Genomic DNA, 5848 nt, shown 5'->3' with positions numbered 1-5848 from the left:
TCACTTCCTGCATTGGATTGTTCACAAGAGTTTCTACAAATTTGTATTCGTTTTTACGGTTTTCTTTCTTTTCATTTCATCATGCAATAATCACGAGACCAGAACAGTTGAAGAAACCAAATTGTGACCTTTGATTTGGTGTGAAATGCGTCCTGTTGTAATTGTTGTGGAATAAAAAGAAGAAGTGTGTATGATGGATCCATTCACCAAACAAACACACACTTTGCCTTAAAGTTTTGAGAGGAACTTTTTTTGTTTGTTTTATTCCTATGAAAAACTGTGCTCTTCATTATCTATAGGCCTATAAAGAGACGATTTACAGCAGAATCTACAAAGGATATAAAACAGAATGAGATAATTTAAGTTCCTTTCTTTTTTTTATGTAAAATTCATGCGTGTTTTTTGGAACTATTCTTTAAAAAAAGATGTACATAATTTGTATCATGTTTAATTGTGGCATTAAATCCAACTGGATGAACAAGTCAATAAAACGACGCTTATTTCTAAGGTCATGTTCTTCAGGGTTTTTTTTTTTACATTTGGTTTTTAAAAGTAAGTTTTGTTCGGAATATTTTTGGGGATAAAAACAGAAACTGGGTGTCAAACATTTCAATGTTGCTGAAAAATCTCAAGCACAAGAAATGTAACTCTGAACTCATGTACAGTTTATAGGAACTCAAAAAGACCTCAAAAGATTTGATGTTAACTTCTGGAAAGTTTATTTCATGTTCAGCAGGATTCCAGATGTTTTCTGTCATGTTTTAACATCATCATCATCATCATCAGATTAAAAACATAAGGAAAATGTATCGTAGTAGTTTCAAGATTTTACATTTTACATCACAAACACAAACAAACAAACAAACATGCTGCTTCATGTCCAGAAAATGTCATCTATAAATATTCAGTTTATTTTTAATATAGCTCCTATTTTATTCACAAAACCCCCCAACTCGCATGTGAAGGTCTGATTGGTTGTGGTTAGAAAAGGGGCGGGGTTATACCAGTTTCAGAATCATTTGAAAAGTATTACGTGATTGCTAACTTAAATTAGCACATCGGCTATAGAGCAATAATACAGACTTCACAGTGCACCAAAACTCAAATCCAGTCCAGAAAATTCATGATCGATTTTTATTTTATTATTTTTAATAAAGTTAATATTCTGAAAGTTATACAACTATATACAACATAATAAAACAAATAAATAATGCTCCAATCGAAACTCACCATCATCGCACTAAAGGTGACAGTAGCTATTATTTGTCACATTAAAATTTATACCGCTAGTCGCTAAAACCGCCGCGAGCCTGATTCATACAAGCGCTCTGATTGGTTGATGCTGAGACAGCTGGAATCAGGGCGTGGTTGCACGTGATGGGTGGAGCTCAGTACAGAGATAAAGAGATCAGGCTGGTTTATAAGACCGACATGTGATATTACAGATTGTTTATATTTTGTTGTTGCTTTCTTTATATTTTAATTATTTATTAAGGATAAAAATCTCAGAGTGCAACAACAACAACAACAACAACAACAACAACAACAACAACAAGTAACCTGGAGATTTCAGGTTTACACTCAACATTTCTGTGATTTTATTATAAATAAAATTCAAACACGAATAAAAAGATGGAAAGTTCTACATCATTTTTACCTTCAGGAGCAGTGATTATGATAAACCGGTGATCAGCAGGTGAAGAACGGGTGATGCTAAAGAGCAGGTTATTGGTAAAGAGCAGGTGATGAGAAGTTGAAGAACGGGTGATGGTGACCAGAAGGTAATGAGAAGGTGATAGTGAAGAGCAGGTGATAAGAAGGTGATGGTGAACAGCAAGGGGGTGAGAAGCTGATGGTGAACAGCAGGTGATGAGAAGGTGATGGTAAAGAGCAGGTGATGAGAAGGTGATGGTAAAGAGCAGGTGATGAGAAGGTGATGGTAAAGAGCAGGTGATGAGAAGGTGATAGTGAAGAGCCGGTGATGAGAAGGTGATGGTGAACAGCAGGTGGTAAGAAGGTGATGGTGAACAGCAGGTGGTAAGAAGGTGATGGTGAAGAGCAGGTGATGAGAAGGTGATGGTGAAGAGCAGGTGATGAGAAGGTGATGGTGAAGAGCAGGTGATGAGAAGGTGATAGTGAAGAGCAGGTGATGGTGAAAAGCGAGTGATGGTGAAGAGCAGATGATGGTGATGAGTCTCGCCGAAAGAGATTCTCAAAATGGCAGATATGGAGGCACTTTGTGAAGCTCTGTTAGCAGGACAATCTGAAGAATGCATGGATGCTATAAATCTAAAGAAGAATCTTGAGAATAGGAAACAGCTGCTTTATGGTGTCACAGAGAAGCCATGATCACACACTGCACACGGAACATATGCTAAAAAACCTTTAAATAATCCACCATTGCTTTTCAAACTTGAAATTAAATATAAGATGTTCAAAAACAAACCCAACACAACTAAGCAGGAAGCTACAGGAACAGGAAGTGAGCGAATGCAGCGCTACACAGGGGCCATGGTCATGTGATGGATAGAAACTTCACTACACACTTGGAACATGTAGAAATCACATTTGAGTATCTCCACACTTGCACCCACAACTCAAAAAAAAAAAAAAGAGGGAAAAAGTTTTGGCAGTGAATAGGAGCCGATAGAAAAAAGGCAGCGAGGAGAAAAATGCCTTCCTCAATGCAGCAGGATCTCATCTGCATTTCTATTTGCCAACGTGGAAGTGGCCAGCGACTCCAAGCTTCTCTGGAAAAAAAAGAGGGGCTGAAGGTCAAAGCTCCCTCCCACACGGCTCGCAGGTGGCTCTCTCTCTCTCTCTTTCTCTCTCTTTCTCTCTCTCTCTCTCTCTCTCTCTCTCAGAAACCTTTCATCAGCTTCAGATTCAGTGACAGAGCTCAAGACGTTTGTGCACAGTTTAATGTTTCAACCTTTTCACCTCCAACCAAACTGGGTTCAGACAAAAGCTTATGTTCGAGACCTTTAAGCAGATTTAGGTTTTGTCCTACTGTGCCATTAACAGTGTCCTGGCATCTCGATGTCCTGGTGTGATTTCCTGTTTTTTTCTTTTCTTTTCTTTAATCATTGCACCACAATAAACTTGAAGAAACTCTGATGAACAGCATAAAAGGAATAAAAAAGAGAAAGAGCTTAAAAAACTTGACTCCAAATGGTCCAGGCACAAATCACAAAGCTTCACATCAACGGCTCGTGACAGTCCTATTGTGATTAAAAAGCCTCTCCTGAAGTGGCGTACCTTCTAAAATCCGGGCGTCTCGTCAAATTCTTGCGCACGCCCTGAGCTGAACTCGGACAAACGGCCGAGGCAAAGGCCAGTCACACTAGGAAAGAAAATACATATCAGAAAAAGTATTGATGTCCCCCATTTGGCCCCTGTACAAAAGGGGCAGCGTTGTGACCCCTCCCCCCACTGAGCCGTTTCTCCATAGTTTCTGGCTAGCTTCCTAGTCAGATCTGAATATGCAATGAAGAGCCCGAGAGTTCGGTGACGAAAATATAATTACGGTGCCGAGCGGAGGCAAAAAGTAAAGAATGGAGACGACATCAAGCTAATTTCACACCCGGCTCGCCGATGGCTGAGACCTCGCCACACCATGCAGATCAAAGTGCCCTGAGAAAGTTAAAAGGAGGACTTAAGCGCGCTAATCTCCAGGACAAATATATTTTAATCTTGTTAGAATACAAGTTAATGCCAAACTTAGCGCTCGCTACAGATTATATTTGTGAGCTGAGACTTTTGCAGGATGTCCTGCGCCAGCTCGGGTGAAATTTCCCCAATCATGGAGGGCGTGTTGTGGGAACAAAGCCGCCATTACAGAAAAAAAAATCAACAAAACAAGAGAAAACAAACCCAGAGCTTTGGCTTCGTTCAGTCACCTAGTGCACATAGGAAATGAGGCTTCGCTCATGTGACCAGTGTCTCAGCAGCACCTTGGTAACCCTTGATCTCTCATGGATTTAGGCTTAAGTCAGCCGGCCGAGCACAAAAGAGAAAAGCCACTTTCTTAGGCTGCGACGTTTAGAAAAGCAAACCGAGCTGCTTCCTGAAGCCTAAAAAAAGAGAAAAGAAGGGAAAGGAAAAAGAGGCTTAGAGGGTTAATGACTGACTTTGTTGCAGTATGAGGGGAAAAGTGCTTGTAAAATTTGCCCTTACTCGGCTCTTCAGTCAGATGAATCAGGTGGTGTTCTAGATGAGGAAGGAGGTACCTGAGATGGTTCAGTGTCCAGCATGGAGATCCGAATTAAAGATACAAGGTGGAAAAATAATCAGTGTACAACATTTCAGCTTCACCACAAACACTGATCAGTCTGTGATCTTTTAACAGTTCCTCAAAGAACCAGAAAAATATTTATCACCAAACCAATATGAAATAAAGATTTTATGTATATATATATATATATATGTGTGTGTGTGTGTGTGTGTGTGTGTTACAGTAAAATACAGAGTTATTGTTACCACCTTACAGCAATTTACTAAGGATAACTAATTCTCACCCCTTACACAGGGAACTTCCGGTTTTCACTTGCGTTATAGAAGCTATAAACACACTGTGGTGCTCATTAGAATTTACCACTTCATTTGCTGATTCAGAAAAACTGAGAAACTGACAGAGACCACACCTCCTCCATTACAACTGACACAGAGGCCACACCTCCTTCATTACGACTGACACAGAGGCCACACCTCCTTCATTTCGACTGACAGAGGCCACACCTCCTTCATTACAACTGACAGAAACCACACCCCCTTTATTACGACTGGCAGAGACCACACCTCCTTCATTACGACTGACAGAGGCCACATCTCCTTCATTACGACTGACAGAGGCCACACCTTCTTCATTACGACTGACACAGAGGCCACACCCCCTGTACTGAGACAGACAGGCACACCCCCTCTATTTACACTGACACAGAGGCCACACCTCCATCATTATGACTGACAGAGGCCACACCCCCTGTACTGAGACTGACAGGCACATCCCCTTCATTTACAATGACAGAGGCCACACTTCATTTAATTTACAATGACAGAGGCCCCACCTCCTCTATTTACAATGACACAGAGGCCACACCTCCTTGACTAAAACTAATGCAAAGGCCCCACCTCCTGTGCTGACTAACACAGATACCACACCTTCTTTAATCAGACTGACACTGAGGCCACACCTCCATCCACACCCCCTAAACGCCATCACTTGATGAAACTGATGAGAGGCCACACCCACTTTACAGAAGCCCACCCCCTTTAGAAAGCCAGTTATTTTCTTACTGTAGCTTTTTATTTTAAATATTGAGATTTTCTTTCCTTTTTAAGAACAACAACAATGAATGAAACCTTAAGAAGACCTTTAAAGATAAGAGTTTGGATCAGATTTCAGAATATTGCTGATTTTTCACTTCTTAATATCCAGAACCTGTCAGTAGTTTAACATTCAGCTTCTCAGTACTGTACTCGGTTCCGTCGTACACAAAGGGTTCATGATGAGTTCTCATACAGGTTCTGATGGAGAAATACTCTGGTATCTGGTTCTAAACAGAAGTAGAACTTCTGCTGTGAAGATGTTTGATTTTCTGCCAAATAAACACGTTTTACAAAATCATCGTGGAAGTCTGTTTGAAAAAAAGAGAAAAACAAACTGAAAAATAAACCCGACCCGAACTGCACTGCGACACCGGTGCTGAAAAAAATCTTCACGTGACCGTGACGCCGATATTGACGGTGGGATGACGTCACTGCCCAGCGTACTGCAGCATGTTGTGTAACCGCACGTGATGAACTACGGTGGCAAGAATGGAATAAGAAAATAAAAAACGAGTCCGTG

The sequence above is a fragment of the Silurus aristotelis genome (genome assembly GCF_946808225.1).
Source record: "Silurus aristotelis genome assembly, chromosome: 22".
Classification (NCBI taxonomy): Eukaryota; Metazoa; Chordata; class Actinopteri; order Siluriformes; family Siluridae; genus Silurus; species Silurus aristotelis.
This window is presented reverse-complemented; position numbering follows the sequence as displayed.